The sequence below is a fragment of the Giraffa tippelskirchi genome, chromosome 7 (assembly GCF_054371585.1).
Source record: "Giraffa tippelskirchi isolate mGirTip1 chromosome 7, T2T-mGirTip1v1.2.pri, whole genome shotgun sequence".
Taxonomy (NCBI): domain Eukaryota; kingdom Metazoa; phylum Chordata; class Mammalia; order Artiodactyla; family Giraffidae; genus Giraffa; species Giraffa tippelskirchi.
This window is the reverse complement of record NC_137281.1, coordinates 124,255,132-124,283,054: the sequence shown is the minus strand read 5'-3', so window position 1 is coordinate 124,283,054 and position 27,923 is coordinate 124,255,132. Positions and strand designations below refer to the sequence as shown.

At 38.6% G+C, this 27,923-nt stretch overlaps 1 protein-coding gene across 1 annotated transcript in view; it reads left to right on the top strand.

Moving 5' to 3' along the window:
* Positions 1–27,923, top strand: part of LOC145513846 (uncharacterized) — a 449,854-nt gene that overhangs the window by 239,810 nt on the left and 182,121 nt on the right. Inside the window, exon 6 of the mRNA XM_081510793.1 lies at positions 27,238–27,400. The gene's annotated coding sequence lies outside the window, so the exon portion shown is untranslated. The remainder of the gene's footprint in view (positions 1–27,237; positions 27,401–27,923) is intronic.

Sequence of the window (27,923 nt, the reverse complement as noted above, 5' to 3'; positions counted from 1 at the left end):
GGCTTTATCTGACTTTTGTATTCCAATTTTATTGTATTTTTCTGGTGCTAGAAGAAACTTCAATGAGGACATGACAAATGGCCATATTAAATTGGATCCCTCTCCCCTTTTTAATTAAATTCATTTAAATTTAATTTTGTAATTTTACTTCAGTAAACCATCTGACTCCAGATGTTGGATGCACTTTTTCTTATTTCTGTTCCCACATAATTGTACCTGTAAAAGATTTATAGCTGCAGGAGACATTTTGGAACCTTTTAGAGCATTTTTGGCATATGTTTCATGGATGACTGGTAACATGAGCAATTAACATCCTAAAATGTTGTTCTGCTCCCCAGAATATTTTTAATAGGATAAGTTACTTTTATTAGCTTGAACTTTAAACAAATAATCATCTTAAAGGAAACATTATCATCAAAATAACTCAGCTGAAAGGAAAGGCCAACTCTCAAAGGAAATTGGTAAGAGTGGGGAGAAAAGACCCTCAGGCTAAAAGAGCCTTTAACAAAGACATAATAAGAGGTGAGGATTGGCCTTTTGCTAAAATAAGAGCTATGAATTCCTGTTCCTTCTGATTGACTCTGAGTCACTGTAATGTGTATGTTGTACTGCATATATTATAGAATGATGGGTCACACCTCTGTCCTTGGGGAAAATTTAACCCTAGCTTTCAGTGATAGAAAATAGAGAACCACTCAAGCATCATCTACTTTGAAGGAGACCAAAGATGGAGGTTCTCATAAGTATATTTATATGTTTAAGGAACATATAGTTGCCATGAGGCCTAGAACTCAGACTTCCATTGATAAATGATCTTTACCACCAGCTCCTCTCAGGCATTCTTAAAACAACAAAAAAGATCACTCATAGCTAGGCTTTCTTGTTATAAGAATTATTTGAATGCTTATGCTCATTCTGAATCTGCCTTCTTGCTTTCTTAGTCAAAACACATCTAATAGCATACTTGATAGCTCACTTGGGACCTTGTCTAATGAAATTTCTAGTCCTCATCAAAGGAACATAGATGACTACAATCTAACCCTTAGATGATAACTAAAGAAAAACAGCAACTACAAATCCACAGGATAAAGGAATCAATTTCTTCCCTCAAGTGAAAAATTATACTTCATTGTGTCTTGATGTGTATGAAATATTCACACTGCAATAAACAAGCTAGAGTATGGATTTTTGCCCAAACTTAAGGGATTTAGCAAGAAAATTATCATTCTGTTCTCTTACAGTCTTGGTTTGCCAGGACAAGTATTTGTCTGTGCATTGAGGGTGGGAGTTCTCTAAAACAATGGTGTTTGACATTACTCATTACTGTTCCCAATTTCTCATGTTGCTTTGACTACCAAATGGGACTAAAACCATTTAAAAATAGCACCAATCACTGGGAGCAGGAAAAAGGTGTTTGTCCATAATTGACCAACAAGAAACTCACAGTCTCCCTAGTTTCTATAATAATATAACAAAACAAGCTCACAAAATGATTGTTATTCAGACTTTTACAACTTTACTAAATTTTAAATGGAAAATCAGTAAAGGCCTAGAGAGCAACCAGCATCTGAAGCAGCAAATGGCACATGGCGCATAGAGTATTATGAAACTGTAAGTTACTCAATACATTTGTTTAGAAAGTAACTAAACTAATTAGGAAAGAGCACTTAACAGATAGTGTGTAGTGACTATTTACCAATACCTCTGATTCCTGCTGGGAATTAAAAATATATGTCTACCATGGAACTATAAAGAGAAGAATTTGGAATACATATGAAATGTTAAAATACTGCATACATTCTAAGTAATAAAAAAAGTAATTCATTTTGAAAATTTTAAAATGCATTATGCTTTCAATTACTTCTGGAGATCATGCATGATGAAATAAAACAACTTTTAATGGAATACAGTTTTTACCTACCATAAATCTTGGTTAAATCAGAGCCTGGAGTAAATGTCTGGAATGCTATTTCTTCAATTTATTTTTAAATTTGTTTATTTATCCATTTATTCACCAACTATCTACTGTATACTTTTTGGATCAAGGCAAGTGGTAGAACTTGAAAACCCTGAAATAAAAATCAGAGGTGGATCCTACTGCTCTCATCTGAATGAGAGAGAGGAGACTATAAACCATTAAACAACAATGAATAAATCTTTTAAGAAGAGGTTGAAATGAAGTGTTAGTCCTTTATTCTTACTTGGACCAATTTTCTAAGTACAAAGATTACTATAAGCTGTAACCTGACATCTTATACACAGGCATCAGTTTTAAAAAAAGTGTCTACATATGAGAGATACACCTCAACAATATTAGTCAATGTTAAACCTTCTTATCCCTTGGGAAGTTGGTACTGTTGCTTTATGGTATAGGTAGAGTACATCTGAATAAGATGGATGAATTCTATCTTTAACTTCTATGTTGGCCTGCAAGGCTAATGGGCTAATGGCGTCCCCCTCCCACTAAGGAATGCTAATTCCTTATACTGTGCTTCAGCCCTTTAACCTCTTGGAATAGTACTGCTGTAGTTTGACATCCCTCACCTTCTCCTGAAATGCTACAGGAATTTATTTCACTGGACTTGAATAGTAAAGGAACTTGTCTTTCACTTCCAGATTTTCACAGAATGCAAGGGCACTTTAGGGGTGTTTCTTCAGTGAATAATCCAAAGATCCCAAGTCTCCCTTCTAATTTTCCAGCCCAGTAAACACTTGTTCTAGTTGCTCTCACTCATTCTCTGCTGGAGATTTTTGTGTGTATATTGGCTATTGGTAGGTGTTCCATAATAATTGGAGGAGGAAAAAAGCCCTATAAAAGACTCCATGTTTTTGCTATTATGTACTAATAAAAGGGCTCCCCTGATGGCTCAGTGTTAAAGAATCTGCCTGCCAATGCAGGAGATGCAGGTTCGACACCTGGATCTAGAAGATCCCCTGGAGGAAATGGCAACCCACTCCAGTATTCTTGCCTGGAAAAACCCATCAACAGAGGAGCCTGGCAGGCTATAGTCCATGGAGTCACAAAGAGTCGAACACAACTAAGCAACTGAGCACGCATGTACTAATAAATGTTACTTTGTCTACCTCTCTCATCCCCTGAAAGCCTTTCTGAAATTTTATGCTATGTTCTCAAATTCCAGAAGCATATCCACACTGATTTTTATATTCCCTAAGACCTGAGATAGCTTAGTGCAAGAGTTTTAACTGTAATATTTTTTCTGTTTTGTTTGATAGTGCTGTCTCAGTTCAGTTCAGTTCAGTCGCTCAGTCGTGTCCGACTCTCTGCGACCCCATGAATTGCAGCACGCCAGGCCTCTCTGTCCATCACCAACTCCCGGAGTCCACCCAAACCCATGTTCATCGAGTCGGTGATGCCATCCAACCATCTCATCCTCTGTCGTCCCCTTCTCCTCCTGCCCCCAATCCTACCCAGCATTAGGGTCTTTTCCAATGAGTCAACCCTTCGCATGAGGTGCCCAAAGTATTGGAGCTTCAGCTTCAACATCAGTCCTTCCAATGAACATCCAGGATTGATCTCTTTTAGGATGGATTGATTGGATCTCCTTGCAGTCCAAGGGACTCTCAAGAGTCTTCTCCAACACCACAGTTCAAAAGCATCAATTCTGCGGCGCTCAGCTTTCTTCACCGTCCAACTCTCACATCCATACATGACCACTGGAAAAACCATAGCCTTGACTAGACGGACCTTTGTTGGCAAAGTAATGTCTCTGCTTTTAAATATGCTATCTAGGTTGGTCATAACCTTCCTTCCAAGGAGTAAGCGTCTTTTAATTTCATGGCTGCAGTCACCATCAGCAGTGATTTTGGAGCCCAAAAAAGTAAAGTCTGACACTGTTTCCACTGTTTCCCCATCTATTTCCCATGGAGTGCTGTCTAGTGATTCCCCATTTTGTTACATGAATTCGCAGAGCTTCTGATGTAGAGGAGAACACAATGGATTCAGTTTTGATCATCAGTACCCTGCATGGAAGTATTTGGATTAATTGAACCAACTCCATTCTGACCCTGTCATGTGGGACACATGAGGATGTGGTCTGTGTACAGAGAAAGATAAGGCCTTAAGACCATTGCTGCTAAAATCTTTTTTTTCCAAGTTAAAAAGCATGGATATACAGAAGGAAATATTTGAAGAAAAATTTGGGCCTTTTAATTAATATTTTCTTTAACATATAAAAGCATATTTGTGATGTGTGCTTCCTGCAGGGTAGGGAAAGTCAATTTCTCTGTTCCACATACATACGTAATACCAAGAATTTTTCCCCAAGTGGAGCCCAACACTAGCAAGGACTCGTTTCATATTTGTTTTGTAATATCCTAAGGGCTGCTGTGATTCTTATTCTTGTTACCATTGTGGTAATGAACTGTATAAATTACACAGTTTTTCTCTGCCAGATGCAACTCATAAATCTGAAGAGAATATTTTCTGTTAAAAAGACATAATGATCATTTTACTGATAGAGTTTAAATGGTAGAAATTGCATGCTTTTTTATATGGGTTAAACTATTACAAAAAAAATTAATAACTGAAGTACCAAATGCAATTTCAAATGCCAATAGGGTATAAGACATATTTGCATTTTCCTTTGTGGGATTATTGAAGTAAGATACATTTTTGATGTATCATTTCCTTTAAATGATTTTCTTTAAAGACATGACATCATTTCCTTTAAAGACGTGACATAACAAGAGTCCACAATAGGAAACACATTAGTAGGGAGAGAAGAGACACTGATAGAGATCAGAATTGCCCAAAGTGTATGTCCTAGGACACAGATCTCAGAAGATACTGGTCAGTATAATGATCCATTGGTCATATAAGTTTGAGAAACACTTCTCATATTCCTGCTATATACTACATTCTCCCCAGTCCAAAAGGTCTGGGAAATGTTGCACTCACGGAGAATCCCAAAGCACAACAGCACCCAACAGTAGGTTAAATGCTCCGAGAAATATCGCAGCTTAACACTTCTAACCTATTGTTTCCCAAATTTATTGGACTTCTTTTGTTTCTGTTAAATTTTATAGCATCCCATGGAAGTATGATTCCGTGGAAAACACTACTTTGGAAAACATTGGTTTCAGTAATACTAGCTTTTACATATTATACATGAATTTATTTTAAAAAGGAGAAGAAATACACACATGAGAAAGAACATTGAATGTGAGATTAGAAAAACCTCAGTATTATGTAACAACCTAAATGGAAAAAGAATTTGAAAAAGAATAAATACATGTTTATGCGTAACTGAATCACTTTGCTGTACACCTGAAACTATCACAACATTGTTAATGAACTATACTCCAATATAAAATACAAAGTTCAAAAAAAAAAAATTACGTTAGATATCTGCCTGCACATTGCTAAATATATGACTTTAGAGATATTTCTTAAGCTTACTGTGAAATGGGAATAGTGTTATCATCTCTAACTCCCAGGGGGCTACTAGATCCAAATTCTAAAAGAAACAATACTGTCATTTGTGGCCTTACTACCACTACTGCTACTACTACTACTATTGTTATCTACAAAAGCTATCCCTCAGCACTAGTCAAAAAAGTCTTATTTATCCTGCTAGAACCCTTCCTGACTCCTTAAACTGTCTTCTCAAGTCTCTGAAGAGGCTACGGGAAATTGTATATTAGAGAAAAATAGAAATTATATCTTAGAGAAAAAGAGAAATGGGGTATACGAAACAGGATAATCAAATACGTTTCTTTCAGATAAATTACTCTGAAATCGTTAGCTCCCCACGAGACGTACAAGATTCAGATGTTTTATCAGGTTGCACAACAGACTTAAGCTAAAATATATAGAAAAAGAGAGAAGTTGAGTATTTTATTAGCAACCACAATACTTAGGTGAATTTAGATGTAATATGGTCCATCTACCTGCCTGTATTGCAACACATTTAAAGAGAACAGCAATTAATTAACCTGTGAAAATTTATTTAGCACATATTATGGAATATGAAATGCTCAGCACTATGGGAAATAGAATAATATAATTTTTGTGTGTTAATGAAAAACCTTGCAACCTCCCTGTGGAGCCATTATGAACACATGGTGTAAATACTGATCAATCAATCCCAGCTTTGCAGGAGACCAAAATATTTCCAGTTATGACTACACGCTGCATTTACAAGAGCAAAAGGAATTTTAAGAATAGAGAGACAGAAAAGTCTTCAAGAAGAATTTGGGCTTCAGCTGGCCCTTAAAAAATGAGTAAGATTGTTGTCATGACTTTTGTCTTCCCATCACTTTGGTATCTGTGTACATTGAGTATTATAGGTACTCAGATACTCAATACAGATGTGTTACATAATTGGGTGAATAGACAAGAGGATGGGAGGAAGGAAGGAGAGAGGGAGGGAAGGAGGGAAGTGGGAGGGACAGATGGAGAACAGTTAGAGTAATTGGACATTCCAGCTCTCGAAGATGTAGAGCAAGTACTGGTATATGCCAGGCCTCCTGTAGAGCAGAGGTCCCCAACCTCTAGGATCTAATGCCTGATAACCTGAGGTGGAGCTGATATAATAATTATCAAAATAAAGTTCACGATAAATGTAATGAGCTTGAATCATCCTGAAACCATCCCTCCACCCCATTCCATGGAAAAACTATTTTCCATGAAAGTGGTCCCTGGTGCCAAAAAGGATGGGGACCACTGCTGTAGAGGATATGTGAGCCCAGAGCCTGACCAACCCTCAGGAACAAGCAAGCTGGAGGTCGCTGTGATACAGAGTAGATAGAACCGAAGTTACCACTAGGGGATGTGAGCTGCTCAGTTCCTGGCTCTGCCACTCCGTACCTGTGTGACCTCAATAAATCTTACATTTTCTGCATCCTCTTATACAACAGTGTGCTATCTTTTCAGGGTTCTTGTAAGAATTAAATCGAGGTCTGGGAAGTTCATTAGTAAACTGTTAGACAGCTGTGAGACAGTCTTGATATGTACGGAAGAGATGAAACTCCAGGAGGTCATGAAATATCCAATCTAACCAATCCTTCAAAAATCCGGTGTGAAGTTCTGAGGGATTTTATTTGACGTAGATTTGCAATATCTGTGAGAGGTGTGCTATTACTCTACTTTGTATTTTTTGTAAGGCAATAAAACACTAACAAAATTGTGTACTTGGCTCTACAAGAAACCTCTGCCTGAGAAGGAGTATAGTGGTGCAGATGGTATACTTCTGAGTATTTTATGGTCAAGACCTCTCTGCTGGGTCTTGTTGAAGTCCATCAATAACTAAAAGAGCTTTAGGAGGATTTGTTTTTAAGGTGTCTGTTTTTGGTCCCCAGGAGTTTTAAGGCTCTCAGATTTGTGTGACCAAACCCATTGACTTTCCCAACGATTAAAAAATTCAGAGTCTGTGGACCTAGTGGTCACTTAGCAGACATCCATGAAAAGGTTTGCTTACTTTTTCGTGCCTTTAAATGATATATCTCATTTAAAGTGTCAAAAGTGTCTTGTGTGTTGATTTGGAGCTAATCACTATAAGGGGCCCATACAATCTATCTGACAGTGAGAGGATCCTGTGGCCAGCTCATGTGCTTTCTGACCTGATTCAGCAACCACTCACCTGAGTATCCCCAGACTTTTACCAGGGAGGGAAAGTAGCGAAGATGCAGTGTGCTTGTGCCAGCTACTCTTTGATTTTAACATTAAATTCTTACTCCTCCTTCTTTCCCACTTAACCCCATTCTCCAAGGAATCTCCTTCTTGGTATGCCAAACCATTTTCTCTGCTACAGAGAGAAAGAAAGAGAATTCCTTTTTGCTAGCATAGGAGCCTATGGCTAAGGAGAAGGGAAGCACTCACACTTGGCCTGGGGCCCGTTTTTACTCACAGGATTACTGCCAACTTTCACTTCCTCAGTATGTGTTTGTTTTCTCCTTGTCTGTGATCATCCAGGAAGTACTTTTCTCTCTTTGGCATCTCATCAGGGCAGGGGCTGATCTGGGAAAAGCAAGGTAATTGTGCCTCCTCTGATATAAAATATGTATAGTTTTTAATGAGGCATATGGAAGGGCAGAAAACTTGGGACAGAGACGGGCTGATGTAAGCTGGGTCTCCCATTTGGCAGGTCAGAGAGTTCAGTGTCTGTGCCTGGAAGTGCTAAAGCAGAGTGAAGAGACAAGGAGAAAATGTATAAAATGCTGGAAAACAAAGAGCATACGTTTCCTTTCAAGGTTATAATTGGCTCCCCCTGCCTCTGTTCCCACCCCAACCTTATACATGCCCAAGGTAATGTCTCAAAGTCCAGATGAATGTTGATAAGATATGAAGATGGCTACATACCTTCTGAGATGTATGTATACATTGTTTGCTGTCTGTAAACATGCAATTTTTTTTTTTTAAAGAAAAGCATAGAAAAGTTGTAAATGCCATCTCTTGAGACGACTACCAAGACTTTGTCAAATGCTGCCACCCTCCCTCACTCTTCACCATCCCTCTGCCGTTTCAGCAATGTGGCTTCTTGGATGGGGTGGGAGCAGGTACAGAATTGCAGTATTGAGCACTCTTGCCTAGGAAGCCCAAGTCAGGCCAGGCAAAGCTGTCTCAGTTAGGAACCCCAACCACTGAGTCTTCTTGTGAAGCAAGTTACACAGGCAAGTCCTGTGGATCACAGATTGATGGTCATTTCTGTAGCTGTTAAAGAACCAGTGACCTGTAGAGAGATTATACTCTGTTTAGGACTCAAGACATGATTTTTTTCTCATCTTGGTTGAAACAAATTTTTACTTTAAAAAATTTTTTTCTTGAAGAACACAGATGAAACATACTGGGTACATGATGTGAACACCTGGCTATGGTGAGGTACCTGTGGCTGTGAGGTTTGGGTATCACTTTTTCCACTATGTCATTCTAGGCCTCTGTTTTGAGAATAGATAGCTATTAATGTGCAAGACATTTTGTAATGTGAATCTTAAGCCGCCTCTTTAAAATCTTTGATTTCTGATGCTTTTACCTTATAGTTGGGTATCACCATCATCATTATTACTTTATTAAGTTAAATTTAATAAATAATAAACTAAAATTTTATTTAGAAGGATATCCTTCAAGTTAGAGCTTCCCTGGTGGCTCAGCAGTAAAGAATTCGTCTGCCAATGCAGGAATTGTGGGTTTGATCCTGCATCCTAGGCTGGGAAGATCCCCTGGAGAAGGAAATGGCAACCCACTCCAGTATTCTTGCCTAGAGAATTCCATGAACAGAGGAGCTAGTGGGCTGCAGTCCATGGGTTCCTAAAAGAGTCAGACATGACTGAGTGACTAAACAACAGTCCTTCAAATTAACATTTAAAAGCACAATTTGAGTATAACACCAGTTGAAACACTGTCTTTCTCCCCTTCTAACATTGTTTATAGTCTAAATGGTTCCAGGTCCACACTTTGCCCTGTATCCTCATTATGAACACAGTTTTCTCTCTGCTTCTCTTTCCACTGTTCAGCAAACTTGCATCCTCCCATGGCAATCCCAGATTGCCCACAAAGCATAGCTTCCTAGTTGGCTGGATGGAGCTGTGGGCTGGACATGGGGCTGGCTGGCAGCGTTACCGCTGTGGGCAGCAGGGGTAGTTTTGTCGTTGTGCCTTAAGGTCCAGCATATGAACTGAGTGAATCATGCTGACCTCAATTCCTAGGGCATCCACAAAAATGCTTCTTGGGTGATGTTTTCAATACTCCCTCTCGATTCACATGCCCATAAGAACTGAACAGTTTAGACTTCAGATGCAGTGCAGTTGAAAATGCCTCTGACATCAAGATATGTCTTATGTGACTAAAAGATATCTTAGTGTTTCTGCTGAAATAAGGATAATATTTATAAATAAGCCTCTTATTTATTTCATAAAGGTGTGTATACACAGGACTTTGTATTCATTGAGACAACCTTGACATGTGTTAAAAATATCAATGGCTCCTTTTTATTCTTTTAAATATTTACCCCAACCATCATCAAGGTGACATGGCTCTTCTGGGGTAGGTTTTGTTGTGATGAGCAATACCTGAGACTATTGAGGCCTAAACAACATTTTCTCCTCTAAGAGGAGAGCTGCATGTTCACAAAATCGTTAATGAATCTAAAAAAGCCAAGAGTAATTTCAGACCTGGTAATGCCCTCACTGAAAACAACTGGCAGAAGAGCCAATGTCCACTCTACAAAACTATAGGTTTGATTTTAAATCCTCTAAAACACAGAGATAAGAAGAGAGAGTAGAAAGAATTCCCTGGCTGTCGTGTGGTTAGGACTCCATGCTTCCACTGCGGTGGGCACTGGTTCAATCCTTGTTTTGGAAAGAAGATCCTGCATGCCCTTTTGGGTAGCCAAAAAAAGAGAAGAGAGTGGAGAGGGTAGGGGCATATTTCTGTGAATAAATATGGCTTATAAATATCGATCAATAGAAACAAAGCAATTTATGTTTAGGCTGGTGAATTTTAGAAGGTAGGATCTTTTCTTATTAAAATCTGACAGCTTTCTGATTCATTCTCTCCTTACCTTCCCCCTCTTTATATATATGTGTGTGTGTGTGTGTGCATGTGCTTGCATGCTAAGTTACTTCAGTTGTGTCTGACTCTTTGCAACACTATGGACAGTAGCCCACCAAGCTCCTCTGTCCGTGGGATTCTCCAGGCAAGAATTCTGGAGTGGGTTGCCATGCCCTCCTCCAAGGGATCTTCCCAACACAGGGATCAGACCCACATTTCCTGCAACTCTTGTATTGCAGACAGATTCTTTACTGCTGAGCCACTGTGGAATCCCCCTTTATATTTTGTTGTTGTTCAGTTACTCAGTTGTGTCCGACTCTTCAGCTTCAGCAATAGTCCCTCTAATGAATATTCAGGACTGATTTCCTTTAGGATTAACTGGTTTGATCTCCTTGCTGTCCAAGGGACTCTCAGGAGTCTTCTCCAACACCACAGTTCAAAAGCATCAATTCTTTGGTGCTCATCCTTCTTTACGGTCCAACTCTCACATCCATACATAACTACTGGAAAAACCATAGCTTTGACTACACGAACCTTTGTTGGCAATATATATACGTATAATGTATATATATGTAATGTACACATATACATAATGTATATTAGCTTGGTTCAGTCGCTCAGTCGTGTCCAACTCTTTGCAGCCCCATGGACTGCTGCACACCAGGCTTCCCAGAGCTTGCTCAAACTCATGTCCATCAAGTTGGTGATGCCATTCAACCATCTCATCCTCTGTCGTCCCCTTCTCCTCCTGCCTTCAATCTTTCCCAGTATCAGGGTCTTTTCCAATCAGTCAGATCTTCGCATCAGGTGGCCAAAGTACTGGAGTTTCAGCTTCAGCTTCAGTATCAGTCCTTCCAATGAATATTCAGGACTGATTTCCTTTAGGATGGTTGGGTTGGATCTCCTTGCAGTCCAAGGGACTCTCAAGAATCTTCTCCAACACCACAGTTCAAAAGCATCAATTCTTCAGCACTCAGCTTTCTTTCTAATGTGTATTATATATACATATATTTTCACACACACACATATGTATATAGGTGCATACATCCACACACAGTAAGTATCAGCCAAAAAAAAAAAGGCTGAGTGACTTTGCCCAAGAGGAAACATAATAGGCAAATGTGCTGAAGAGATCATGTGACCACACTTGAGATGAAAAAGCAACTCTAAAACTAACCTCTCCAAATTATTAGTTGGTTTTGGCATCCCTTGTGAGAACTCCTGTGTTTTCCAAAATGAAACGATTCAGCTTAGAAAAACTAAAACTCTAAATGATCAAATGTAAGTCCATTTTGCTTTGGTGAGAAGTGTACATTTTTAAGATGTAAAAAATCATTTTTAAAACTATGAAATAAACTAGGCCATCAGTGATTTGTCAAAACATAATAGCTTATATTTAAAGAGTGAGTAAGATGATTCACTTATTACTTGTGAATGGATTCTTCCAATGTTTGTAGGGTACTCAAAAAAAAAACATTCATTCATTCCACAAAAATTTTCTGAATCTTTATACCAGAGATTGGGCTAAGTGCTGAGTTATAGTGGTAAAGCACTATTGACAGGCTATAAACAAACTCTAATCTATAATTACCAATTGTGATAAATGCTATTTGTTCTTTAGTATTTTAGATATTATCACTTCCATCTTAATTATACTCTTAATTTCTTTTGCTAAGCTTTTTTCAAGGACAGTACAGATGTAAGTTTGAGTCAGGCCTTTGAGTTATTTACATTGCTGGAATACGAATAAAAGGTAGTACGTTTCTTGATTCTTACACATATATCCGAGTATCTTACCATTGTAAAATGTGCCTTCTAAACAACAGCTTGTCATACAGAATAACAGCAGTAAAAGCAACAATGGAGACTTCAGTGACATTTTATTAACCAATTTCTCCAGTTAGGATAAATAATGATTTTTTTTTTTTTGCCTCAAAATACCAGGGTTTAGATTTTAATAAATATCAACCCTTTGTATAGATGTTAGTGTGATTTGCCTTATTTTTCCAGAATGTTTTTCTGTAGAGTACTGCAATTCAGTGTTTCATAGATTACACATTCTGGACCTCAATTTTAGTTGAGGTTAATGATTAATTAAAAAAAATAATTCATTGAAGTTGTGGAGTATAGTAAGAGTCTGATTTACATAGGTAGGGGCATACCTTCACTGCCTTGGAATCCATGGGGAACTGTTTAGTCTCTTGGCAAAGCATGATGGAGTAAACATAAAATATGACTTGGATGTCAAAATTAATTTCATTACAAGATATGGAAAAGATTAAGAGAAAGAAATCATTAGTTCTGTGATAGTCACATTCTGTGCAGAGCTCCGTTATGCTTTTGAAAATGTAACCTATGAGATGGGCATGCAGTGATTACATGAAAATTCTGAATGTTAAGATTGTTAGCAAGGACATCCCAAAAAAGTCAACTAAAATCGCAAATGATTATGTGAAGGTGACTGACTAAAAGTGAGAAAGTCAAATATGAAACAATGACAGCCATCTAGATTCGCAAGGATGAAGCCTCAGTTAAGATGATTGCATGGTTAACAGAAAGGCAGAAAAGTTATGCAGTAAACCTTGGATAGAGTAGTTTGGTTTGGGGACTGAAAGAGAATAGCAAAAATAAGATAACTCTGTTGTTTCAAGTCTGGTAATGAATATTGAAAGGACTGACAAAAATGAGAAAGTTGGGAGGAAGCATTTTCAGAATAGGAGTTTAATCCTATTGAAATGCGTATGTTCAGGATCGCCCAGATTGACATACCCCACAGTTTGACAGTGACATGACAATGAAGCCAAGGAAAAAGGGTTCTGGCTCTAAGGGAATAAACTATCTGAATCAAAGAAGATACTTTTTTCTTCTTCCATCTTCTGTCCCTCTGTCTCTTCTTGCTACATACCTTCCTGATCATTTTCTGCTGTTTTCCTTATTTTGATTGCCTTCAGGAGCAGTGATATATAAATATAACTTTGTTTTCCTCAGTCTTCAGAAAGATTAACTAAAGGCAGGTGACAGACTATTGGACTGAAGCTAATTCATGAGTCAAATCTGTGTTTGATCCAACTTTGTGTCCTACACAGCATGTAAATAGTGTTTGGTATATGGAATTCATTCTGCAAATGGATAGTATGTGGTCCCACATGACATAACTCCCTCTGAATCATATGTGAGGTCCCATTGACTAACCCGGAATCAATCCAAGGGCAAGACCCAGGGCACAAGAGGAATATGTGTGTTTATATCAGTGTGTTCTTTGTAAGAAATATGCCAGATGGGACAAAGAAAGGAGCCTTCCTTTGACCTTTAAGAGGGACTAAACACAGCTGGTCATCAGAAGCAACCCACACACACATATACACACATAGACTACAGTTCTTTGACAGCTTTATCTTGATCCCAAAGAAAGATAATAAATGTTAAAAATAACATTTTTCATTTATTATTTATTTATTGACATTATCACTGGCTTGCAAGTCAGTGGACAATGGCCAGATTTTAAACTCAACTATGTTGGAAACCCCGTGTTCAAGTTCCAGTCCCTTTCTGTACTTCACCGTATTCTTCATAGATTTGATGGTTAGCTGTAGGGAAGGGAAGGTGGTAGGGAAGCGGGGCTTCTTAGAAGGTCATGCTTAGACTGCTTCCCTGAATGAGGAAGAACATATTCTAAACGACAATCTGAAATTTCTGTGAGGTTGCTACAGTAGAAGCAGCCTGGTTTATAGGTCAGTCCCTGTCTTTGATTCCATGATCCTTCAAACCATTAGTGACATAGATGATGTCCTCCCTCTCCTGTCCCCTTCTTTCATGATAACGTTTGGCATCATGGTAGAAACTCTGTTTTCCACGTGTACCTTGTGTTCTGTAACGTACACACTCACAGGCCATGGTGAGAAACAAAGAACTGCATATGGCAGATCTGAAGATGTGTGATTCCCTTTGCAATCAGGCCAGATTCATCTCCTTCTGAGCACGTTAGCTAAGGGAGGTTCTGAGGTGGATGTCTGCTGACTCCTCAGAACGCGCTGGCTCAGTTTGCCTTAGTATGATCTGGATCTTGAGAGAGGAAAGCTCTTTCTGGATAGCACTACTGACTGGAATAAGTTGATCCTTTCACCTGATTTTTATGAAGAATTTCAAAATTTTTTTGAAATGGTTTCCACCCAACTTCTGCATACATCTTAAAGAAGACTCATGCTCTGGGTCCTTTAAATAAACAGAAAGATGGCATGGAAAAGAAGAGTACTCACCAAATATGCCTTAGATTTCCCGGTAAGTATCCTTGGAGTTTAGTAGGAGTGATATGATTAGCTTTGGCCTAAGGGCTCTGAAGGAGGTGGTGTGATTCACTTTAAGGCTGAGGCAGAAAGAAGCCTATGCTCAATTAACCAGTCTCTCATCCCTAAGGAAGCTGAGTGTTCCAGCACTTTGGTCTCTAGTTAACTCTAGAGAGGATAAGCCCCCACCATATTAGATAGTATTGTTGTTCAGTTGCTCAGTAGTTTCCAAGTCTTTGCGACTCCATGAACTTCAGCATAGTAGTAGTATATAAATAAAAGCTTCACTTCCTATGTTAAGATGCTGAGATTTGGGGGCTATTTGTTACCATGTCACTGATAGCCTGACCTGATTAATACAGATAATAACCATTTGTGATGCTTTAATAGACTCTAAATGATTGACACATATTTAAAATATTTATCTAAAGTAGAAATTTAATCTTTTCAATCCTATGATGTAGAAAAATGCTGTGGGAAAATGATTGCTGGGAACCAGCATTAAAAATTAGTGGTTTGGCTGTCTGTCTCTCATTGAAACTTAAAAGAGTATTCCTTTTCTCATCCTAAAAGAGGACTTTTCAGTAGTTCCTTAGTCAAATACCTGGTTAGCCTATTGCCCTCTCGTGGCTATTCCAAATTGTTTTCTGTGCCCGTGCAGATTATTTTGAAGAACATCTAGTCTCCTTATCGGAGAAGGAAATGGCAACCCACTCCAGTATTCTTGCCTGGAGAATTCCATGGACAGAGGTGCCTCGTGGGCTGCTGTCCATAGGGTTGCACAGAGTCGGATACGACTGAAGCTACTTAGCGTGCATGCATGCATTGGAGAAGGAAATGGAAACCCACTCCAGTATTCTTGCCTGGAGAATCCCAGGGACAGAGGGGCCTCGTGGGCTGCCATCTATGGGGTCGCACAGAGTCAGACACAACTGAAGCAACTTAGCAGCAGCAGCATCAGTCTCTTTATAGGCTTGGAAGGCCTACAGTTACCGGGAGCCAGCTCACGAGATCCCACCCATGACAGAGTCATGAAAAAGGACTGATTTGAGCACGGCTTCTCAGGCCTCAGGGATTCTCGGAAGGTGCTCACCTTAAAAATGAGATCTCTCTTTCTGACTCTTGCTATAATAAACCTCTTCTTATTTTCTGTGACTTAGACAAAAGGCTTTTCCTGATTCTCTTCTAAAATAGATCAGTCTGAAACCCCAATCGATAGGGCCCCTGAATGGTAGCACCCTAAATGGAATTATCTGGGATATAGAGTATGCTGATCTAAATTCCTTTTGCTAACATATTGGTTTGTTTAATAAATGTACCTGTGCCTTTGGAGCTAATGTGCATGACTGCTCCTTAATAATAAAACAGCATTGAGAGCCTCCACACAGAAAGCCCCTATGGGCACAAAACCCTTCGCAGTAAAAAAGGCTTGTTAGGAAATATAAGAAATATTGCTTTATGAAACTGTTACTTAGTCTATATTTACTCACTATGTTTTTACTCTTAACATATTTAGCCTATATAATGAAAGCATAATAGTTAGAGATTTATATAAATAGAAGTTTAGCTTTAATACAAATAATAAGACAATTGTTGATTTAACCGATGATTCTTACTTAGAGCTGACCTTCAGCTTGCTGTTCTACGACTTTATGGAACCACATTCTTTTCTGTTAAGCTCAAGGCGTAGGATAGATTACCGAAAACAAGTTTTACCTTGAAACTTTCTATTGATGAATTCTTTCCTGCTGTGCCTGATACAAAAGTGTTCTGACTGATCAACCCTTATCAATAGGAGAGTCACAAGATGTTAGCAGGCCCCCAGGCCAGAAGATGATGAAAACAAAATGAACTAAGATATGCAAACGATGTCAGTAAGGGTCAACACTGTTGACCCATTAAGCTGATTTGGTATGACTCTATACTTTACATTTGTTCCTATGTACCACTAAAAATATAAAAGCTGTCTTAAAAACAATAAAGTCAGAAGACACTTGGAAATACTGAGACTCGCTGTGTCTTCTCATTCGCATCGCCGACGCCGTCCATCCTGAGGGAACCCCTGGACCTGCTGGAGCTGGACTCCGGCATACAGTGATCTTGATGACAAGGTCTTGTCTTACTATGCTTTTTATCACTAATACAGTCCATGATCCTGTGGAGCAATATTAAATGTTTATGGTTGAATGAATCAGCATGCCAAAATCATTAGTTATCTACAAGTATGTAGGAAAGTTTTTGAATCATCAGTTCCAATCCAACTGAAAATCAGTTGTACAGACTTCCCTTTGCACATTTTCCTACACAATATTAATTCTATTCCTTTATCCTAAATTATTCCCCACCTTCACAGTCTGAAATTAACAAAGAAACTAAGCACTATCTAGTTGGTTAAGTGGGAAAATAAGTGATCTGCCACCTTGAATACCAACCTGGATGACTGGCTGGCTCTTAATCACTTTCATTCCCTCTGACTAAAGACCTGCCTTCAGGAGACCTGTACAGCACTGATTTGTATGAGTCAGAGCCCAATGCAAACGATCCAGCCAGTTTGCTATAATTACAAATTTTCTTTATTCTTCTAGGTGAGACAAAATGAAAACTCTGGGCCTGATTTTTGTTTTTTTCCAAACAACATAATACATTTCCACTCTTTCTACTCTTTGCTTTGATACCATCACAGATAACACCCTAAAAATCTCTTTGACTCAAGAGGCAACTATAGTTCTTTTTCTTACTCTGTGCCCTTGTTGTGACTTAAGCTTCTATCAAAATCTGGGATGAGTTAGGGGATGGCCTGTAAAAGATGTTTCATTCTTAGGACTTCTAATTTATGACTGCTAACAAATTTGGATAGTGTGAATGAATTGTCTGGCATCATGTATTCTATAGTGAATTTCCGGTCTTTCCCCACCAAATTCATTCAACTTGTAGTCTTCTCCATGTCAGTTGCTCAGACCAAAGTATCTTGGAGTTAATCTGTGATTTTTTCTGCTCTCACATCTCACGTATAATCTTTCAGAAAATCCTGTTGACTCTATATTCAGAATATATCCTTAACCCTACCCTTTCTCACCACCTTCATTGCTACCACTGTGGTACAATCTTTCATCATCCTTTTTTTCAAATTGGAATATAGCTGCTTTACAATGTTGTGTTAGTTTCTGCTGTGCAATGAAGTGACTCAGCTATGTGTGTACATGTATCCCCTCCCTCTTGGACCTCCTCCCAGTCCCTCCCCATCCCACCCATCTAGGTCATCACAAAGCACTGAGCTGAGCTCCTGTACTATACAGCAAGTTCCCACCACCTATCTGTTTTACACATGGTAGTGTATATATATATATATCAATCCCAATCTCCCAATACATCCCAGCCCCCCACCCCTCCTGTGTCCACATATCCATTCTCTACATCTGTGACTCTGTTCTTTCCCTACAAATAGGTTCATCTGTACCATTTTTCTAGATTCCACAGGTATGTGCTAATATACCATATTTGTTTTTCTCTTTCTAACTTACTTCACTCTGTGTGACAGACACTAGATCCATCCACATCGCTTCAAATAACCCAACTTCATTCCTTTTATGGCTGAGTAATATTCCATTGTATATATGTACCATTTCTTCTTCATCCGTTCCTCTGTCCCTGGAGTGCACTAACCTTCTGAATGGTCTCTCTGCTTTCTCTCTTGATTCCTTAGAACCTATCTCAGCATTACAACGAGAATCATCTTTTAAAATGTAGTAAAGACCTTGTCATTCCTCTACTCAAAATGCCATAATAGATTTTCATCTCACACACAGTAAAAGCCAAGATCCTTATACAGCCTATTTGTTCCTATAAGATTTAACTCTTTCTTATATCTCTCCTCTCCTCTCATAAAATCTCCTACCTCCTTGCTCATGGAGCTCCAGCCATACTGATTTCCTTGGTGTTCTGAAGCCCTCTTTACATGTTCCTACCTCAGTTCCCTTGTACTTGCTCTTCTTCCAACAGGTATGTTATTTCCACAAATGGCCAATTCTCTTGCCTCCTTTAGGTCTGCTCAAATACCACCATCATGAGGCCTACCCTGATCACTGGCCATTGTCTTCACCCCACGAGTCCCTTATTCTGCTTATCCGCTTAAATGTCTCATTCATTTCTATTGTTGTTAGCTTGCCTCCTCTAGAGTGTAAACTCCATGTGGGAAAGGATTTTTGTTGATTTGTCTCACTGTTGTATCTCAAATGCCTGCAACATTTTCTGTAACACAGTAGATGTACATTAATATTTAGTGAATGCATTTGATATGTGACTCTCTCCCAGCAATATTGTGCAGTAGGAAAACTACTGGAGCCTGGGGAGGTGGGTCAGTGGAGAGAGAGTGACATTTTAGGAAAGAGTCAAAGGGGAGAGAATAAAAACATCTGAGTCTACCAGTTTAAAGAGAGAAGCTGAAAAGTAGTCACCTGAGAACTGGAGCTTTGGAAAATTTTTAATTTCTGATTTCTGTCCAATGAAAGAAGGAAATCACCTTGTATTCTTTGCATGTTATAATTGGAGCACTGTGCCAACTAATTTGAACATGTACTCTGGGAAGTATTGCATTAGCAATGTTTTATTTTTGTAATCAAATAATAGCTATGTAGTGAGTAGTTTGTGTACATATTTAATAATGTTTGTGAGTCAGAACACTCCTATTTAAAAAAGCCTATATAAACTGAACACTTACAGTTTCTGTATTTATACAGATCAGTTCTTTAGACGTCTTTAATTATAAGCTGCTCAAGATTCTGTGCTTCTGTTTATATAGTTACTAGAAACAACTGATAGATTTGGGTCTGAGCTGTGCCAACACTACAATTTTGGCTGTACTTTCTTTTCTGAATGTGTGAACTCTCCTTTGCAGGGAGAATTTATCATGTGACCTAAGTGGTGATACGATCTGTACAATATCCTCTTGGCCATGGTGTATCTTTTCATTATAGGCTTTTCCGTGTGGGATTTCTCATTCACTTTGCAAAGGCAGAGCTAAAAGTAGACAGTGCGTTATTGACTAAGCGCTGATGCTGTTCACACGAATGAACACTTTATACCTAATTTCTGCCCTGTGGGTTTAGAGGCCAAGTTCAGCAGACAATAAAAATCAGATAAAAAGTAACTGTGAGGTCTCAAAAAAACCAGGCTCACTTAAATCTCTAAAAATCCTTCACCAAGATACTACTAAAAAATTTTTTTATGAAAGATCACAGTTGCCAAGAGGAATTTCAATACAAAAAGGATGCTAGTTCCATTTGAAAAAAGCATTCCAAGCACTAATGAAAAAGAGGGGAAAATATAGTGCATCCAAGAATATAGTCTCAAGTGACAGGAAATGTCAGCCTCCAACATTTATTGAGCACACACTTTATGACCAGTCTGGAGAGTTACATAAAAGCAAGTTGCTCAGATGTAAGTTGAACTCTTGAGAACAAAAGGAGGAATGGAAACCAGGGTGTGGTCAATATACTAGACCAGTTGTGAATGTGTTATTAGAGATTGAATGAAGATAGCCATTTCAGAAATAAGAGGAAGAAACATGTCTAAGACCTAAGAGGAAGATAAAAATATAGAGACTTGGCAGAATGGAGAACAGAAAATGAGAACTTAAAGATGGCCTCCTGTGAATAAGGACACAGAGAGGCAAGAGATTATCCTCATCATCAGTAAAGCCAAAGAAAATGACATGAAAGGGAGAGTTTGTTGTAAACTGGGAATAGTGATTCTATAACGAACTTGGCTGTGGTTATATTTCACTTGTTATTGGCAAGAATCTGTGTGATGACAAGCTATAGCCAATGAGAAATATTGGGCTGAGGATTGCATTGGGAGAGTCATATGCAAACATGTATTGGGTGGGATTGTGGGAACTGTTGCCTGGAAAGGAACAGAGCACTAAGGGAAAAGTACCAGTGTGCAACTAAACTTCAGAAGAGAACATTCATTCATGCTTGAGGAAGATGGGAGAACCACTTTTTAAGAATGGCTTTCACAGGCATCAAATTGGAAAGGAAGAGAAATGTACAATGTTTCTAAAGATAAAGTCAAGGAGATGGTGTTGAATGATATCTAAGATAAGAGAGGCTGAGCTCAAGAACAAAATAGGCAAATAGGTCAGTTCATTGGTGACCTCTGTGGACTTTTTGTTAATCAAAATGAAATGTAACCAGATTGTCTGGGATGAAAGACATGAGTGATGAATACTTGGAGGCAATTTAGTGAATACATGGAGGCAATTTAGAATATATGCATTGAGATAGCTTAGCATATAAAAAGAAAAAGAAAGTAAGAATTGTGATAAATTTTTGTGGAACCTATAGAAGAACCTATTGTTGGGACTCACATTAATAATTCTTTTCTTGACCTTTAGGAGACCAAACATGACAACCAGGCTATCTGTTTGTAGTCATCTTGTATGTTACTTGCTCATTCTTTCTTTTGCCCTTGAAATGCCACCATCCTCTGACACTCTGCTTGACATTTACCTTTTCACGCTACACTGTGAGATTAATCATAAATAATTTCCCGTTAACTTTTAGACACTCTCCTTGTGCGTGCATGCTAAGTCATTTCAGTCATGTCCGACTCTTCGCAACCCAATGGACTGCAGTCCACCAGGCCCCTCTGTCCATGGGATTCTCCAGGCAAGAATACTAGAATGAGTTGCCATGCCCACTTCCAGGGGATCTTCCCAGCCCAGGGATCAAACCTAAGGCTTCCTGAATCTCCAGAATTGGCAGGCAGGTTCCTGTGCCTAGTGCCACTCAGGAAGCCCAGACACTCTCCTTACATCATACTATTTTGCATCTCTTCAGGAGTCTATTTTGGTCTTATGTATAAGTGAGTGATACCATCTAAGTTGGTCACATATTCTTCAAGACAGATGTCTCTGTTTCCCAGTCAATTATGTCTAATCCCCAAATATGTCAACATTTAATGAAAAAATAATGATCAGGGAAGTGAAAGACAAGTTAAACAGAGAAGGGAAATACCAAGCAAATAATGCTGGGAAGAAACTAGAGTGAACCAAAAATCTGAAATAAAAGGAAAAAAAAAAAAGAAATTGTGATACAAATGGGGAAGGTGGGAAGAAGGTATAGTGAGAAATGACCAAGGCAAAGACAAAATGGAATGTTCTTGTTGTAACAAGCAAGATAAATGATATGTTTATTCCTTTAAAAGAATGTAGACACAATGTCATTTGTATGATAGCTTGATGTACTGTTTGTCTTTTAAATGTTTATGGGCAGGAGTTTCAAAATGCACAGCTGTTTTTTCAGCTTTAGATGTTGCATGGTTTTTGGCAACAGCAGATCCCAGTTGACTGGATAAAACTGGCCTTCGGAGATTCCATGTACTGAAAAGTTTTATAGAATCATAGCTAATACACTTTATTTTTTAAGAGGGTTGACTTGAATATATTCCAAATTCTGATATATTAGGAATATCTGTTTATACAAAACCTTTCAATTCAAAGAATAAATCAGAGAAAGCATTTGTAGCCTGTCTAAGGCTGATTTCTGTATGACCCCTTTGGTTGCGAGGGAGTACAGGAGTGGGGCAGCCACATCTCTACACTGAGAGATCACTTATGACCCCAAATTCCTTAGTTTTTATTGATATTTGTATAACTAAATAATTAGCCAAGTTTTTAACCAATAGACTATGAGCACTTTCTATCTAGTTTACACACCTTTCTCATCATGTATAATTTCTAACATTTTGAAAGCAGCTAAAATTCTCCCTAATTACATTCAGTATATTACAATTGGAGTAAATAGTTTGGAAAAAGATTCTGAATGACTGGCAAACCCTGTATTCACAATACACAATAGTTCCACTGAAGTTTGGTTAAAACCAGTTAATAACACTCTGTATATTATGCACATCAAATTCTGAGAATCAACAATGTTTTCAAGGTTTGTGACAGTCTTTTTGATAGTCTTAGAACCCCAAGATTTCCCCTCCCCTTCCTCATCCTTTGAGAGGAGTGAGCTATAGTCACACTGTCATACTTTCAAAGGATACTCTTTATGACGTACAGGAAAGGGAGACTCAGTCACCTCAACTGTGTCTCTTTATGTCTCTATGGCTATGTCTCTCTAGCCATAGAAAATTTTTCACTTATCCTACCCCACAGTCCTGACCAGGAAGAAGTCCTCGCCTGCATTTGTTGGTCCTGAATTCCTGTTTCTGCTTTCTGCCACCAGCCATATGACCTGTGCCACTTGGTCTCCACGTGCCTCTCCCATTTCTTATCATTCAAATGAGAGTAAACCTACCTGTAGATTATGAGGAAATCTGTGGAAGTGCTACGAAAAGTTTATAGTTTTACATATTACAAGTTGACATTGTTTTAACCACCTTTTAGGGCAGAAAGTGCTATATAAGTCTACAGTACTGTTATCAGCTAGATTAGAAGTGCCAAGACTAACAGTACCTTTGTTTTGGTCCTGTGCTGCAACATGACAAAGCCAACCTTTTCTGGGTGTTGATTCTTTGTATACAAAAAGCTTTGCTATGAAATAGGGAAAACCCTGCTTCTATACAGAAGAACTGCAAAACCTATAAATCTCTAAGAATTCCGAATTGACTAGAGTTATTGTTTATTGTCCCTTTCCTCTAAGCCTTTCGTGTGTGTACCAAATAGCATTTTCCAAAACTGAAACAGGAAGGATAATCCTTTGCTAACCAGGTATAGTTTCAGATTTTTACAAAAGAGTTTACTCACTAGAAAATTAGCTTTCTTCTGCCAGTGATGATAGAAAACTGCATTACAATTTAGCAAATGAAAATGTTGCTAATTGCATGGAATACATTGACAGATATGTCTCCTTGTGACAGATGGTATTTCCAGAGATGGTCACAACTGTATCTCCCATCCTAACATTCCTCCCATTGAGAGATGGGGTCTGTGTTGTACCCCCTCCCCTTGAAACTTGGCAAGCTGTCATGACCGTGTTGGCCAAGAAAGAACAGTTAAAATGACCTTTTAAGCCAAGTTTTAAAAGACAATGTAGTTTTCACCTAGCTCAGTGGAAGTAATTCCTTTAAAGCCTTTGGCTGCCATTCAAACAGTCTGGCTCTAAAACTACCATGCTATGAAAAAACCCAAACTAGCCCAGGTGGAGTGACCACATGGAGAAGTCCTGAGACTCCATGAACAGAAAGATGACCAACCAGTTTCTAGCTAGCACCTGCTGTCTCAGCTCCAATCACCATCCGACTGCAGCCTCACAGAGACCAAGCCAAACCACCCAGCTGAGCCCGTCTCAAGTTCATGGGAGATAATAGAATTGTTATTGTTTTAAACCTCCAAATTTTGGGTATTTTTTGCAGTGCTAAATAATTAAAGACACTGGAAAAATATTGACATTTATGTTAAATTTTTATTGTTGTTAAAACCTTAAGGAAAAATTCATTTAGCAATTTTGGAAGTCCTGCAGCTTTTTGAAGGTAAAGGGATATATTTGCACATTTAGGTAGTTTAGGAAATTAATTAGTTATGGCCACCTGTTATGGAAATTTGTCTTCTCAGAATATCTAGGAACATTATATTTATTAATAGCCCAGTTTCTAGATAAAAGTGAGTACAAAAAAAGTAAATAAAGATGATAAACAAATAGATGACCTAGAAGATAATCAGCATCTTGGGATGTGGTCAAAACCCAGCTAGAGGCTTACTTACCTTTAGCTTATTTTTTTATTGAGGTAACATTGGTTTATAACGCATATAGGTTTTATGTATACAAAGTTACGTTTATACTTCTGTATACCCTACAGTGTGCTCACCATCAAAAAGTTTGTGTCCACCTGTCATCATATCTTTGATCCCCTTTACCCATTTCACTCTCCCCACCACCCCAAACCAAAACAGACCACATGCAAACAAACACATAGATGCAGAGAACAGAGTAGAGGCTCACTTACTTTTCAGAGATGTCCACAACCCCCGTTTTGGTTATGATCTGCATCTGGCTGAGATGTGACTGAGTGTGCTGTTGTCTTTCTCACCAATGACTGTATCTTGGACCTTTCCCCCATACTTGTTTGCTATATGCAGGAGAATAACAAACTCTCATGGAATTTATAATTAATACACATACACATGTGCACACATGTAGAATTACTAACAATACAAATTATGACCCCCAAATAAGTAGTATTGATACTTAGGCTGTGGATGTTCAAAATGGAGAAGATTCATGTTAGCTAGAATGAGTAAGGGTGGCTTGTCAGTGGAGGTGGAATATATAAGTCTTCAGTAGTGGTGAGTGAAGAATAGCTGAGAGGGTAGAGTTAGCTGATTTCCTTTAACTAAACTAAGATAATTCCCATGACATCAGGATAAGCTGTCAAGGTTGGAAGACTGCTTCTTCACTCTTAGTGCTTTAAGTGTTACAAGTACATGCCATCACAGAGATGATGGAGTAGATATTCAGTTTCTTCCAGAATGAGCTGGACCAGTTCATTTTTGGGGAGAAATAAAAGATTACCATACACCAGACAAAATTCATATTTATATCTCAGATTTTAAAAATATTTTAATTTTTATGTTGTGCTATGGTCATATTATCATTATCTTGTAATACTGTCATCAAAAAAAACTTGTGGAAAATAGGAAAAAGAGAAAGTAAGTAAAACTCAGTCATCTTCCCACCACAATAACATGTCAGCTCTTTCATGTCCCTATCTGTTCAAGATGTATCCATTCTTGCATCTGTTTTACATATTGGTAACTATGATATTTACCCATTTGTATTCTATACTTGTTAATTTAGTGTGGTAATTTCTTTAGTACTAATTTAGTAGCTTAAATTTAGTAGCATAATATTCCTTTATTCTATGTGCCATTATTGAGCCATTTCCCTTTTGTAGGATGCTTAGATTATTTCCAGTTTAGTAAGAGGGTTATTTTTTCAGTTTTTCATTTTTACTATTCTGATTCAAATTTACAACTTAAAACAACAACAACAGAGAAAACCATGACATTTCAGAAATCAAGGCCTGGTCTCCTTCCCCTCATCTTATGTTCATTTCCCCCATTCAAGCTCCATATATGTGACAATATCATTTTCAAAAGGTTATGTTCAAAGGGTGAGATGGCTCACTCTGACACAAGTTATATAAAGAATGCTCTAGCAACACGGTTTATACTTGGTTACAGATAAGTGTTAAACATAAAAGTATTTTGGTTCACAAAGAATGCATGGTGATTACCTTCCTCTACCCTTCTCCTAGAGGAAAATAGGTGATCTTTGTGCAAGAGAAAATAAATAGGTGTGCACAACTGTTTTCTTTCCTACATGGAAATTTCCTCCATTCCTCATCCACCCTCTGCTTCTCACACTCGCCACTCAGCCTTGCCAAGTGGAGTGATCAGCCTTGCTGGTCTCTTCCCTAACAGCCTGTCCCCATGCTTGGTGGAACAGAGAGGCACTAATCATTTCCAGGAGAGGAAGGACTCCTCTTTGACTCGTGGGGGTATCCAAGAGAAAGAGCCCCTAGCCCTTGGGACTGCCAGCCTGCACCACTGAGGGTGTTCCTGGGATTCGTCATTCTTTATGGGTCCCAGGGATGAACTTGAGTGTATTTTTCTTAGTGTATTTATTCTTTTCTTTTTTTTTAAATTTTTTTGATGAGGCCACATGGCATGTGGAATCTTCCCAACCAGGGACTGAACCTCTGCCCCTCTGCATTGGAAGTGCAGAGTCCCAATAACCACTGGACTTCCAGGGAAGTCCCAGTATACATATTCTTATAATCTGTAATTGCATTGCCAAGTTATATGTACATACTATATTGATAAATTATGCATACATTTCAATTCTTCAGTTAGCAAAGTGGGTGTTTAGGCATTTGTAAGATAGAAACTACTAATGTAAATATCTGTTTAAGACAGTAGTGGTCACTTACTGTCATAACTCACTGGCAAGCCCCAATCTGTTGTAGATCAGGTGTTTAGTTACTCATACGTAATTTAGTAATGAACCTCGCACATGGTTCATTTTTCTTTTCAATATTATCTTTATAAATAAATCCATCCTCCTTTGCTTGTAATCCAACAAGCTTCCTTCTGAAAGAGAGAGAGCTATGGAGTTACAGCTAGTGTGTTGAATTAAATGTAACATCCCTAGCTTATTTATAACAATGTTCCATGGAAGCATGCTGTGACTGAGAATATCATATATAATGTGTGTTGTAGTGATTTTGAGAACTCCTGTTTAGAAATACTAAGCAAAGTGATAAGGGGTTCAACAGGCCTAGTCCATTCTAAAATACATTTACCTTCTTAAAAACCTTCAGTAATTTCTACTTGCATGCAGGATAAAGCCCAGAAATCACAGCATGACACAGAAGGCTTTTCCATTGTCTTTTCCTTGCCTAAATGCCTGGCCTTTTTCTCCTGCCATATCACCACAGATACCCTATGCTGCAACTGTACTGAACAAACACCCAGGTCTCCATTTCTGTCACGAAGAGTCGGGCACGACTGAGCAACTAAACTGAACTGATTGAAGGACACAGAAGCTACCCTTGTCATAGAGGCACTAACATTTGCTTCATGAAGCTTGCCTTGCTGACGGTATGTGCTCTCTACTCACCTACCCCCTCCTACAGTTCTGTACTTTTTTAAACATATCCTCAACCCAGGACAAAAACCCAGTGTATCATGAATCCTGAGCCAGGACCTTTTTTCATGTCTGTGTGACAGCTGAATGAAGAAGAGCTGGCTGTTTTCCAGAAAAATAGGCTTAGTATGATCTGAGCTCAGCTGATGGGCCAGGCTGCAATGCAGGCTGTGCTGGGAGGCCTCTGTTGCCTATGGCATGGCCTTGGCAGTTTTTAGAGATTCTGGCTGCTGGCACCTGAACCCTTAATAATAGGGCACACTCTTTAAGGAGATAGCCCTCCATAGAATAATGCCTGATCAATCAGTTTCTCAGCCTGGCATATTGATGGAGCTCAATAACATTTGTCACATGAAAGGATGGATGGATCTATTTATCACTGTATTTCCTGGTAGCAGGGCTTCACTGGAGAAAGAAATGAGGGCCATGGGGACTTAATTTGGTGACCAGAGAGGGGAAGAGAAAGAAGCAAATAGG